Consider the following 14978-nt stretch of genomic DNA (forward strand, 5'->3'; position numbering starts at 1 on the left):
TCTAGTGACAATGATCTGATTGTTCAGATTAACTAATTGTTGGTTGATGCAGCTTGAGTTTCAAATTTCCTGAAGGGTCTAGTATGAAAATCTGATGAAATTAGGCCTTCATGTGTATTGTGTGTACCAGGAGCATCCAATCTGAAAATTTATGAAATGTGGTCCGTGGAGAAAGAGAGAAGCTCATAGCCTTCTATAGGCTGGAGCCTACATACTAGTAATCACATTGGCTAGTACAAGAGCTAGGAGGTTGCAGCTCCCTTCCAATAGAAGTTGGAAAATGAGAGAAGGTTGTAGCCTTCTACAGGTGGGTCCCTACATACTAGTATGAGTATGCACCAATACAATATTGTAAACATACTTTCTTATTATTAAAAGAAGACAAAGACGACAGCAGCAGGTGGTTTTCATCCACATTGGGTTTCCACCTTAAATCTTGGTGTTCATGTGTGTTGCTTATGTGTGATGGTTTATTCTATTTTTACTTCTCTGTTTAATAAGTTACTGATGCACTGGTTAAAGATCAACACATCATAAATTGTCTAAATCACAAGTTGTCTAGGTGTATGCTAGTTTCTCTAATCATAGTTGCGTGTACACACTAGTTCACATTACATAAGTAGAGTATATAAATCTGTTTGAGAAAAGAAAAATTATTTATCAGATAATAATATTTCACCCCCCTCTCAGTATTATTTCCAACAGCTGGTATCAGAGCAGGTCCTTCTAAAGAAGCTTGATCACTTGAAGGAAGATCTTTCAAGATGAATAATCACGAAGGCATGGGATCCATCAAACCACCAGTCTTCACTAGGAGAAACTTAGTATATTAGAAAATAAGAACCAGAGCTTATCTACAGTCACTTCGAGTAGATGTTTGGGAAATTGTAGAAGGAGGATATCAATTTCCAGTAGCGATTCCTGCAAACTCTACAGATGAGAAGTTATACGAAACCAATGCCAAATATGTCAATACATTATTGGGAAGTCTATCAGAATCATAATTTATCAAGGTCATGCAACTTGAGATAGCCAAAGAAATATGGGACAAAAGAATTCAAAGCTATGAAGGAGACTCACAGGTAAAACGTGCTAAGCTTCAAACTCTCAAAATTCAGTATGAAACTCTTAAGATGCATAGTGATGAGAGTGTTGCTAGTTACTTCTTACATATAGATGAGATTGTTAATTGTATGAAGAATCTGGGTGAAGAGATAAAGGAAGTTATATTAGTGGAGAAAATTTTGAGATCTTTGTCTTCTAAATTTGAGTCAAAAGTGTTTGCCATAGAAGAAAAATAGGATCTTCAAACTATTACAGTGACTCAACTCCATGGAATCCCAACTGCCTTTGAAATGATAAAAGGAGGTCCATCAAATATGAGAGAAGCCGCATTTAAAGCACCAACAAAGGGAAAATAAAAGGAAGAGCACCATGAATCAGGACACATTTCAGAAGAAGAAGATGAGGTAAATTTTTTCAAGAAGCTTCAACGGGGTTTCGGAAGATTCAGAGGTAAGCTACCTTTCAAATGATTTTCCTGTGGTAGAGTTGGTCACTATTCTGCCAAATGTCCTCATAAAGATAAATATGAAAAGAAGGAGTTACTATACGCATGAAGATAGTGATGGTTTATCTAATAGTGATGAAGATGAAACTAAACAAGATTATAGAATTCTGATGGCCTATGACAAAGATAATTTCTTGGATGCATTAGAAGAGGAATATTTTCTTGAAGAAATCGCTAAACTCAAAATCTGTTTAGAACAAAAGAATATGATCATAGATCCTTTGACACACCAAATTGCAGAAAGAGAAAAACACAATGAAAATCTAGAATGTGAAATTATGGGTCTAAGAAAAGATCTTGAGAAGACAAAATCTCTCAATCTTAGATTTTCTAAAGGATCAAAAAATTTAAATGAAATTATCAAAGTTCAATGTTCTCCTCTAATAAAGACAGGTCTTGTATATATTGAAGAATCATCTCAATCACAGAAGTCGTCAACCTCCACAAGAAGCTATCTTGATGCCACAAAGACGAGTGAACAGTATGTCAATCATCAACAAAGACCTAAAACTACTCATTAGGTAAATCATACTCAATTTACTCCAAGGATGAATATCAGTGGAAGTTGCAACCAACAGGTAAACAATGTCAAAAGATTCTATGATCGCAGAACTTCTTTAATGGGCAACGTTTTTCATGTCATAACTTTGGAAACAAGGTTGCTCAATGTGTTGCTTACAAAACTATCATGACTAGAGAAGCATGAAATCAAAGAAGTGCAACATGAATCAATAAAAGTTCCTATAATAACTTTTCTCCTCTTGAAAATGAAATAGAATGCTCAATTTGTAACAACTATGGTCATGAAGAATCTGAATGCAGGAGCAAATTTTGGGCAACTTTTCAAAAGGAGAAAACACCATTAAATCCAAAGATATGGAGAAGGAAGGAATCTCGATTAGAAAGATGTGGTATAGCCTTGTATGTAGAAGGACAAGAAAATCAGTGGTACATCGACAAAGGATGCTCCAAACACATGACAGGTGATAAAGAGAAACTTCATTCATATAATGCTTTAGAAAATCAAAAGAATGTCTCATTTGGAAATGCCACTCCAACTTCCATTAAAGGTAAAGGTTCTATTTTCTTAAAATAAAAGTTTAAAGCTGGAAATGTCATGTATGTAGATGGTTTAAAGCATAACTTGTTGAGTGTCAGTCAAATGTGTGATTAAGGAAATGAAGTGGTGTTCCGATCAAATGGATGTGTTTTTCATGAACTTGATACATGAAAGACCATGATCAAAGGTACAAGAACTCCAAACAAATTATACATACTCAAAGGAGGACAACAACAATGCTATCCAAGTAAAACATATGAAAACTAGCTGTGGCATAGAAGATTGGGACATCTAATATTTTCTCAAATAAGAAAAGCATGTAGGCTCAAGGCAATTCGTGATCTTCCAGATATTAGCATCCTAGAAAATACCATACGCAAAACATGTAAAATTGGTAAGCAAACCAGAGTTCACTTCATTGAAAAGGAAGGGTCAGCAAGTAAGCCTCTTGAACTCATCCATACTAATTTATGTCAACCAACAAGGAAAAAGCCACCTCGTGAGAAGAATACTTTATTTTTTTGTTAATGATTTTTCCAGGATGTATTAGATAGGTCTTCTAAAACATAAAGATGAAGCGTTTGAAAATTTTGAATCCTTCAAAGCTTTAGTTGAAAATGAATCTGATCGAAAAATCAAATGTATCAGATCTGATCGAGGGGGAGAATTCATATTAGATGAATTCTTTGACTTTTGTGAACAACATGGAATAAAAGGGAAATTCTCCACTACAAGAACTCCTCGACAAAATGGTGTGGTAGAAAGGATGAATAGAACAATTCAACAAATGGCTCGAGCTATGCTAGATGAATTTGGATCTCTTGCAACCTTCTGGGGTGAAGCTGCATTTGCTGCTGTGACTATTATCAACAAAGCGAATGTTCGGGTAAATAGCAATCAAAATCCACATGAACTTTGGTATGGTAATCCTCCTACTGTAAAACACTTTAGAGTTTTTGGAAGCAAATGTTTTATCAAAAGGACTGATGAAAAACTTGGTAAGTTTGAACCTAGAGTAGACGAAGGTATTCTTCTTGGTTATTCTTCCAGAAGTAAAGGATACAAATGTTATAATAAAAGACTTTGAAAAATTGTTGAAAGCATTGATGTTGTAGTTGATGAACCATGGAAAAATCCGAAAAAAATGAAATCAACAGAGAATTATGACAGTGAGGAAGTTGGGGAATGCTTTCCCGCATCAAATCAAAATGATATAGAATAAGAAACCAATGAAGCACCAGAAGAAGAAGATACAACAGACAGGGAAAATACTCCATCCAGGTATGTTTAGAAGAATCATCTAGAATCTCAAATCCTAGGTGAAAAGGGGGCTGTTATACATACAAGAAGAACTCTTATAGGGACCTCAAGCTATCTAGCATTACTATCCTCCACCAAACCTCAAAATGTAAATGAAGCTTGAAAAGATGAATGTTGGGTCAAGGCCTGGATGAAGAACTTGACCAAATTGAAAAGAATGATAATTGGGAATCAATTCCTAGGCCTCATGATAAAAGTATTATAGGAACAAAATGGATATTTAAGAACAAGTTGAATGAAAATGGAGAAGTTATTAGAAACAAGGCCAGACTTGTTTGTAAAGGGTATGCTAAACAAGAAGGTATAGATTTTGAAGAAACTTTTGCACCTGTTGCCAGACTTAGAAGAAGAAGAAGTTTATATTGAACAACCAGAAGGATTCATTCTTGGAAATGATGCAAAACTCATATCCAAAATCAAAAAGTCTCTCTACAGTCTGAAACAGGCTCCAAGGGCTTGGTATTACCGCCTTAACAAATATCTACAACAACAAGGTTTTACAAAAGGTTCCGTAGATAGCAATTTATACACAAAGATTGAAAATGATAAATTGCTAATTATTGTTGTTTATGTTGATGATATCATTTTTGGTAGCAATGAAGAATCCATGAGTAAGAATTTTGCTTCATTAATGCAACAAGAATTTGAAATGTCCTTACTTGGTGAACTTACTTATTTTCTTGGTCTACAAGTTCAACAAACAAAAGATGGTATCTTTCTTTCACAAACCAAATATCTCAAGCAGATTTTTAAGAAGTATGGAATGGAAGATTCTAAACCAGTATGTACTCCAATGGTAACAGGATGTAGTCTCAGCTCTAACAATGAATCACCAATAGTAAACCAACCAACTTACATATCTATGATTGTAAGTCTACTTTATCTAATAGGTACCAGACCTGACATCATGCATGCAGTCGGAATTGTTGGAAGGTTCCATGAAAATCCAAAGGAATCACATTTCCAAGTAGTCAAAAGAATCTTCAAATATATTCAAGGAACTCAGGACTTTGGGCTATGGTATCCTAAAGATACGGACCTTACTCTTCATTCATATACAGATGTAGATTGGGCAGGAAGTGTTGATGATCGAAAGAGCACTAGTGGAGGTGCATTCTATATGGGTTCTCGGTTAGTGTCATGGTTCAACAAGAAACAAAGTTCGATTGCCTTATCTACAACTGAAGAAGAATATGTGGCTGCTGCATCTTGCTACACACAACTACTTTGGATGATGCAAACATTGAAAGACATTCAGATCACATGTACTCCACCCATCTCCATTCTATGTGATAATACAAGTGCCATCAGTATTTCAAAAAAATCCAATCATGCACTCCAAGACCAAGCACATACCCATCAAGTACCATTTTCTATGAGAACAAGTGCTTGAACAAAAGGTCAAATCGGAGTATGTTCCCTCCAAAGAATAGGTTGCTAATATATTCACTAAACCACTGGCCAGAGAAACATTTGAATATCTCAAACAAAATCTGGGAGTAGTTGCTGCATCATCCTGCTGCTAAATTCAGTTTTTCAAAGGAAGGTCATTATACACGGGTTTCATAAAGTTTAGTCGCATATACACGTGAGTTTCTGTGGATGAAGGAGCGTATATGTTTTTCTGACAGAAAAATAGTGGGTCAAACTCTGATATGGGTGCTCTATCTGATGTTGATGACTACAGTATGACGATATGCTTTGCTCATTTATTTTTATCTGACTAAAAAAATGCCTTGATGAATGACTTGTTGACAATGCCCAGGTAGCACAAGTTCAGGGGGAGCATTATCCTTCACATGCATTATGCATTGTTGGCATTATGGTTGATGAGTCCAGTTATGGCTTCAAATATTTATAACATTTTTGTTTAAATCATGTAAAGGTCTAGGGTGTGATATGACTTCTTATATATTTGAATGAGTCCTATTGGACAAATGATGTAATTTGTACCCCCACTTTGCATGGGATGGATGATGTAATATTTGTTGTATTTTTGTCATGTATAAACATTTGGTATATCCCCACTTGGTTGGGTGATTGATGCATGTATGATTCATTGGTCATAAGGAGGTCATAATCACTTAGTTGAGTTATAGTGTCATGTTATTCTTTTAAATCATATCTCTGTAGACTCACCATGTACTCAAGGGGAGCATGGACAACATAATGTATATCAAAGGAGGAAAGTTACTTAGTTTTCCCTTTGCCCTTGATGTCAAAGGGGGAGAGTATTTGGTGTTGCATGTTATCTCTAACAATTTCTACAACTTGTAGTAATCAAGACCTTCATGGTTGTCATCAAGTCCAAAGGGGGAGATTGTTGGCATTATGATACAAGTGTTGTTCTCGGTTGCAACTCACTCACAAGTCAATTCATTTTTGGTAAAAGGCAACCCACAGTACAACAGGTATACTCAGAGGTAACAGGGCAGTGGTATAGAAGAATAGGAAGATGGAACTAAGGTCTACTGATCAAAATAAAGAAGGTAAAGGAAAAGGATGATGAAAATTAGTTTAATAAGTATACACAGACCCACTTAGTCAAAAAAACGTATACAAACTGTTCCATAGAAAAAAAGAAGTGTATACATATACATGCACTCCCACAATAGGAAAAGAGAGTACATGCTAGAAAACCAAGGTTTTGGTCCAAGGTATTGGTCTTAAGTGGTTTTGGTCCAAGGTATTGACAAAGGGCCTAAATCTATATAAGGGGGAGAAGATCATAAGGCCAAATGTGGAAGTGTATGGATTTCTAAGGAATACTTCTATCTGAAGTATATTTTGTGTTGCAGGGGCTATGTTTGTGATTTGATCTAAAAAACTTTGTGCACCTTGAATTTAATGTTGGATCAAGATCATGCGACCTGAAATGACTTATTATTGAATGATCTGATATTGGTTGGGCTAGATCTGATTATGTACACCTGTTTTATTCTTTAAATGTCCTGATCTCGATTTGTCTGAAGTCCGGAAGTGCAGTTAAGTTATAAGTTAATATTTGCAGATCTGTACACTGTTTTGTCTCTACAAAAGCATGTGTACATGCAGTTTCTACTCTTCAAAATAGCGTATACAAAAGAAAAACCTCTTCTTTAGATCTGACTAATCTATCTGATCAATTCTGTTGTTTTACTGCTATCTGTCAATGAATTCGTCTTAGATCTGGATGTAAAATTGAATGCATAAGGAGTTTGGTATCTGATTGATTGATTGAATAAGTGAGAAGGGTGATCTCTTCTACTGCCTGTGTAAAGCTCTGTAAATAGACAATAGATGGTTAGCATATTGCTAGTTGGTACAAACTTGATTCAGAAATTTTATGTTTCAGTACTCTTGAAGGTATACGCAGGTTTGATTACAGGAAGTAGCATATACACGTAGGTTGGGTTCAGTAAAGTAGCATATACATTTTGATACATGATTTTTGAGGTTGCAGCTGGTTCTAAATGATGATGCAGGTTTTTGGGTTTAGCGTAGTGTTCTGGTGATAGAGATTTGATTGTTCAGATTAATTGATTGTTGGTTGATACAGCTTGAGTTTCAAAGTTCCTGAAGGGTCCAGTATGAAATTTTGATGAAACGAGGCATTCATGTTTATTGTGTGTACCAAGAGCATCCAGTCTGAAAATTTGTGAAACGCGGTCCCCGGAGGAAGAGAGAAGGTCGTAGCCTTCTGTAGGCCGACGCCTACGTACTAGTAATCACATTGGCTTGTACAAAAGCTAGGGGGTTGCACCTCCCTTCCAATAAAAGTTGGAAAACCAGAGAAGGTTGTAGCCTTCTGCAGGTAGGTGCCTACATACTGGTATGAGTCTGCACCAGTACAAGATTGTAAACAGAGTTTCTTATTATTAAAAGAAGACAGAAACGACATGAGCAGGTGGTTTTCACCCACATTTGGTTTTCACCTTAAATCTTGGTGGTCATATGTGTTTCTTATGTGTGATGGTTTATTCTATTTTACTACTTTGTTTAATAAGTTACTGATGCACTGGTTAAAGATCAACACATGATAAATTGTCTAAATCATAATTTTTCTGGGTGTACATTGGTTTCTCTAATCATAGTTGCGTGTACATGCTAGTTCACTTTACAGAAGTAGCGTATATAAATCTATTTGAGAGAAAAAAAAATATTGATCATATAATATTGATTCACCCCCCTCTTAGTATTATTTCCAACAGTGGCTGCTCCACATAAATCTGAGGCTCCTCAGCCGCATGCACCTCAAGCTCCATCTCAAGGGAAACTTACATGGCCTTCTCCTCATCGAATCTGACATCCCTGCGAACCACTATCATCATGTTGGTTGGCAAGTACACCCGATAGTTATGAGGTGTATCAGTGTACCCCAAAAATATCACCAACTCTGCTGTCGGTTAAAACTTCTTCTTTGCATCTTTGGTCACATGGAAATATATCGATGACCCAAAAATCTTGAAGTGGCCAATATCTGGTCTCTTATCAGAATAAGCCTCCTCTGGTGTCTTCATCCCAAGAATCCCATGCAGGCTACGGTTCTGCACATAAACCATTGCATGCCTCATCCCACAAGTGTAGTGGTAGGCCCTGATCATGCAACATCGCCCATGCTTCCCCTACAATGCTTTTGTTCTTCCTCTCAAGCACCCCATTCTGTTGTGGGTTATGGGGTGCCATCAACTCCCATTTATTCACTTCTACTGCACGTAATTTATTAAACTCATTTGAGACATACTCACCACCATTATCATTCCTCAGAGCTTTAACATTCGTGCCAAATATATTTCTCAACGAATGCTTTAAATTCACAAAACTCTGTGAAATTTTGATCCTTCTTCTGCATGAAAAATATCCAACATTTACGAGAAAGGTCGTCAATAAACATAAAATAATACCTGTGTTTGGCCATGGATGATGTCAAGAATGTTCCACACACATCTGAGTGGACTCACTCTAGAATCGCCTCTACTCGACCGTCTCTGTCATGAAAGGAAGCCTGGGTGTATTTTCCCAAAGTACACCCCTTGCATGTATCAACTTTCTCTAGCTTACCTTTGGGAAGTCCAATATAGATATGCTGCATGATTTTCAAAGCCCCATGATGCAAGTGGCCCAATCGCCTATGCCACAAATCGCCAACATCTCAGCTCTACACCTTCTCTACTTTTGTGCTCAAAGCAACACAATCCTCTACTTCTAGCTTATAGATATTCTTAACTCAAATCCCTATCTTCTTTACTTAACCCATGGCTATGTGTTGAAGGAATGCCTTTCCTTTCAAGAAAATCACATCATAGTCTCTATCCTCAAGCATGGCGACTGATACTAAGTTCTTCTTCAACCCATTCACATACATAACATCCCTAAAGGTGAGAGGAGCACTTTGCTCCATCTTAAAAATAACCGTGCGCAATCCAGTAGCACTATACCTCCTATTGTCACCCATCTCAATATGCATCTGGAGATCTTTCTCCTCCAGGTCACTAAACAACTCCTTGTCACCAGTCGTGTGGAAAGAACCTCCACTTTCAAGGTACCATACACTACCCATTGATGACACCATGCATGCAATGAGAGTAAATTCTAATTCGAATTGAGAGGCCAAAGCCTAACCCATCGCTCCTCTTGAGGATTTCCTCTTGGACTTCTTGAGGGGACAATTTGTGGTGAAATGGCCCATCTCGTGACAATGAAAGCACTTAAATTTCATCATGTCTTTCTTCTTATCTCCATGGTAAGAATATGATTTGGAATGGAATGCCTTCCCTTTCCCTTTCCTTGCCTTACTCGCTAAGGCACAATGTTCCTCACCATCAGTATTTAATGAGGAACCATCTCTAGTGTTCCTTTTGATCTCCTCCTGCATCAAATCCGACCACAATCGTTCCCAATCTAGCAGCTTCTCCCTTCCATTCACAAAGTCCTGATAGCTATTCCAACTCTTAGGAAGGCCTAGGAGAGCTAGGCTCACCATATCATCCTCGACAATGGTTATTCCAACACTTCCAAGCTCATCACGACAATGAGTGAACTTGGTCAAGTATTTTGGAATGGTCTTGCCTTTCTCCATCTTGATTTTTTGAAGTTTGTCTTTCAGTGCCAACTTCCTATGGTCACTGTTGTTTTGGAATAGGTTCATCAATGATTTCCACATAGCATACGAGGTTCCCTTCCCATGGAGACTCGAGATAATGTGGTCTCGAACTCCCTCAAGGATTATCCGCCTCACCTTCACCACACAGTTCTTCCATTCAACCAAATTTTGTGCATCAGATGCTGTTGGATTAGGAATGTCTTGATCAACGGATTCCTTCAAGCCATTATCGTCCAACACAACCTCCATTCTTTCCTTCCAGGCTATATAATTTGAGCTACCTTCCAAGGCATAGTCAAGCCACAAATCGTAGAATGTTATCGATCGATCCTGAAGTACGTATTGCAAATTCGAATTTCACCAATAACAAAAAACTCAAAACTTCGAAATCTCCACTATTATATTGTCTTTAGCTCCTATACCATGTAGATTTTCTTTTAGATTCACAACTCATGTAATGTACTAAAACACAAGACAAGAATCTACTATACTCTTTAAACAACGGAAACCAAGAATCGATGAAAACAAGAATCAACAAGAGGAATATAATCAAAGACACATAACACAATTGTTTCGCTGGGGAAAGCCACTGCTCAAAACCCCGACTATCTATTGTATAAATCAAAAATTTGAGTGATAATTAAAAACTTGTTCTCATGAGAACAATTCCGCACAAGTATGATCGACTCTCTGCCTCACAAGCCTGCACTAACCAACACTTAGCCAATTTCTACTGGCTATTGAGCCCCTATTTCCTTGTGCAATTCCTGTGAGGATCAACCCATATTTAATTGGGAAATAATTCCTCCATAACTGCACAATCCAAAATTAGGTCCTCTTCTGATTACATGCATGATATGTACAACTCAGATCACTCTACAACTGATATTACATTGTCCCTACACTCTAGTCTCAACTTGGTCTTTCTCTGAGTCGACATGCATGAGTTTCTCATGAGGGAATATTCATTTAGCTGGAGTAGCACTGAGGATGCACCAACTCACTATTAGACCTCTACTAGTTCCACAAACAGTTAGAACTAGTTTAACTGACCATAACTCAGTAAAACTTAGTTATCTAATTACAAATCAAATAAAATCATCCTGGACCCCTAAAATTTAGGGAGAACATATACATGACTACAAAAAGACTTCCAACTCGAAATTCCTAAGATAACTAAGTCAATTAAACATAATTAACTATTTACAAGTTGCTATGAGAATAGAATTCAATTTTAATTCACAATTTAATTCAAGGATAAATTAAAATGGAATTTCTTGTTGCCATTTCTCAACATATTCTGCTTCCCTCTTGCTATGACCCATTAAACTTCTTGTACAGTGCAACATTTTATTTCTCAGCTGCATCCTGAAGTCTTGTTTGATTTGGATTCCATTTACCTTTAGCCTTGTCTTTCCCTTTCCAACATTGCTGAGACTACACTTTGATTGCTTATAACAATTCTTCAATTTCACAATGACTTCTTCAAGTGACCAAGGCTCATCATACTCAATCCAATCTGTAAATGCTAATGAAAATCCATTGAAAAATCTCTCAACTTTGGATTTTTCATCTTCAAGATACGGTACATACCTCAACAACTCCAGGAACTTAGTCATATACTTCTCATCCATCATCAACCCCATCTTTAGGTCATATAATTCCTTGGATTTGATGTCATAATACCTCTCTGATAAATATTTATTCTTGAAAAGATTCTTGAATTCACGCCAACTCAAATTTTTTGTCGTGATGTCTCTAACCCACTTCACATCTTCACACCAGATGTTTGCTTTCCATTTGAGGCTGAAGATAGCTATTTTGGCCTTCATGTTATCCATGCAAAAATGCAACTCAAAGAATTTCTTCATCCCAAGTAACCATGCCTCTGCATCTTCCAGCTTCTTCAAATCCCTATAAAATGTAGGTGGCTTGGGTTTCTTGAACTCATCTGGAAAATATCCCATGTTACTCCTCCTGCAAGGATGATAGTAGTGATGACCATGATACCTGTCTGAACCAAAACTAGAATGTAACCTGTGTCCATCACCTCTCCTATCCAGTGTATCCAAGAACCTGCCATCTCTTATCGTTTCATCTCTATCCAACCTGTGACCACCATGAGATCTACTGCCATATGCCCCATCAGTTCTATCCCCATGCACATGGATGATCCTAAGTGGTCCCTGTCTCTACAAGTCTGAAAAATTCTAAAAGATTACTACATTAACTTCTGCTTGTTTCTCTTGTGCCTGAATGATTTTGTCATTATTTTCTTTGAAACTTCTTATTTATTCCTTAAAATGTGTCTACTAAGTTAGAAGAGTGTCCACCACCATGCTGCTCATATGATTTGTAGTCTACCATCTTGCTATTCATCTTTGATCTTCTTCCTCCAAGTATACCATGTCAGCTTAAACAAAAACATAACATAATCAACATACCTTAGTATAGTTCAGGGGAGGATATCTCATCTGCAAGATCAACTAGATTAGCACAATACATATATAAACATAATCATAAGAATATATAAACATCATCTCAACCATCATCTAGTTACCATGCATGACTATATCAACCACATACCATGACCTCATGCATGACAACTATAACGATGACAATGTATGCACAATGGAGTATAAACACTGCCATGCTTAACAAGTGCATAACCGACACACACTCACGACAATTACATCCACTAATAACACCATCTACTTTCACATGGCGACACAACAACAACCATGCCTACACGACAAATACATAGACCACAAGCATAGAGAACACATATGAAACCGACATGTATGCATGATCAATACATTCCACCCATCCAGTCCAAGGGGTGAACCATGCTCTGATACCATTCTGTAACACCCTCCTCTCACATTTACCCAAGCTAATTGGTCCACTAGGGTAAACATGTGATGAAGAGTTACTATGATGTGATTCAACTTCCCATGTATAGTTAAGGTAGTGGAACCAACAAAACAAAATCAATCTGACCTTTCTTAAGAGATATAGAACCTTTAAGGGACAACCAACCCTTCCAGGTGCCCAACCCTTGAGACATCTTTTCTTTTTACTGAGATAGAACCCCAGATGCTCCCGTGACAAGAAATGCATGCTACTGATGCCCTCCAGTCGCTCCCACAACGAGGCATGCCAACAACTGTGGCCTTTTTTAGGCAGTTCTACGCTATCATATAACAATGAATCTGAGCATAGAGGTCTCATACTTATCTCAAATTCGTCAAGAAGAATTGATGCCTTATCACAATAGTTGCATTATCATCTATTAGTTCATATATTCATTCACATCTCATGTACTTATCAAATCATGATGAGATCCATAACCAAAGTCTGTCATAAACCTCACTTATAACCAACATATAAACAACATAAATAACAAGGATATAACATCGATAAGACCACATATGAAGAAGTACATTTACACATGAAATACCAAAGGATAAGGAGCTCTTATTAACGAATTCATAAGTCAACCAAGTCAGGGACTTCCATGAACCACCTGACCATAGATTGGGTTGAACCAAATATTTCTTTTAGCCAATCCCCCCATGCCATATTCCAAGTATTAATGTGGGGGTCACAACAAAACCAATCAAGGCTTCCTCAGGCTTTACCGTATATCCACTAAGGGATTCCTAGGCTTGAAACCCTCATCAATACAACTAGGCTTTACCATAATCCCACCAGATCACTAGGCCTATACAAGCATGGATGGCTCCGGATATCTCCACCTAAACCATGAGGAAATTTTCCGTCTCAACCTCTTGACTTTACCATGTATCCTAACATTACCGGTTAAGGAATTCCTATGCCTATGAGGTCACCACCCTTTGATATTTACTGTGTATCCCACCATTACCAGTCAAGGGATTCCTAGGCCCAATCAAGGGTATTCACAATCAGGCTTTATTGTATATCCCACCTCGAGATTCCTAAGCCTTATGATCAATCCTGAGACTAGCCCACACAACTTCGAATCCAACTTAACCAAAACAAGAGAACCCCATCATACCATGGTTTTCCGAAAATGGAAAGGTAAGGCTAAAGAACATTTCCACACCTAGAAAGACCCCCGCCAATGATAACAAGGGAACAAAAAACACACATGCATGTACCATGCATGCCAAAAATAGCAAGGAAATCATATATGCAACTCGATACCTGCAAGTAATCCTGTTGTAGCTGCTTGATCCCGCTCTTCCTTACTTGATCCTTGCTTCCTCTTACTTGTTTGTCCTTCCTTTGCCTTATTTCCTCCAATGCTAGAGTGCTCCAAGAATACTCTAAGAGTCCAAGAGTATGTGTGAGAGAGAGTAGAGAGAACTCCAAAACTGAATTGACAAAATGTTATGAGCTGATCCTAGAAGTCTTTTTATTAATGAGGCCTCTATTTTCTTTATTTTCCGTTATTTTCCTTCATTTCCTCCTCATATGCAACCTGTGACCTTTCACCTTCATTTTCTCCTAAAATCCATTAGTTCTATAAATAAAATTCCAATTAATGTCACTTTGCCTTTCTAAATCCATCGCCATTGACTTAGCCATAATAAACCAAATGAACACCCACACTAGGATGTTTTACCCAACATTCAACTTGGAATACGTGTCTCATGACCTTGGTTATTCTTTTGCCTTTATTAACTTTATGACATGGAAATATTGACCAAAGTTGTTACACATCATCAAGTGTAATAGTGAGCTTATATGAAAATCAATTCCATAGCTTTAAGCATAAACATCAACATCTTCTTATTTTGAAATTTTATTTGTTCATGTTTGGCCAATTCATGTATGGTTTTTAAATGAGTTCTTCAAATTCAGGTACTTGAGAATACATCATTACACTTTGATCAACAATGTAACACTTCTAGAAATCTTCTAAATCTCCATCCATACTTTATTGATTTATTTGAAAAATG

The sequence above is a fragment of the Pinus tabuliformis genome, chromosome 2_1 (genome assembly GCF_031772625.1).
Source record: "Pinus tabuliformis cultivar Carrire ecotype Pingquan chromosome 2_1, CPIR1, whole genome shotgun sequence".
NCBI lineage: Eukaryota > Viridiplantae > Streptophyta > Pinopsida > Pinales > Pinaceae > Pinus > Pinus tabuliformis.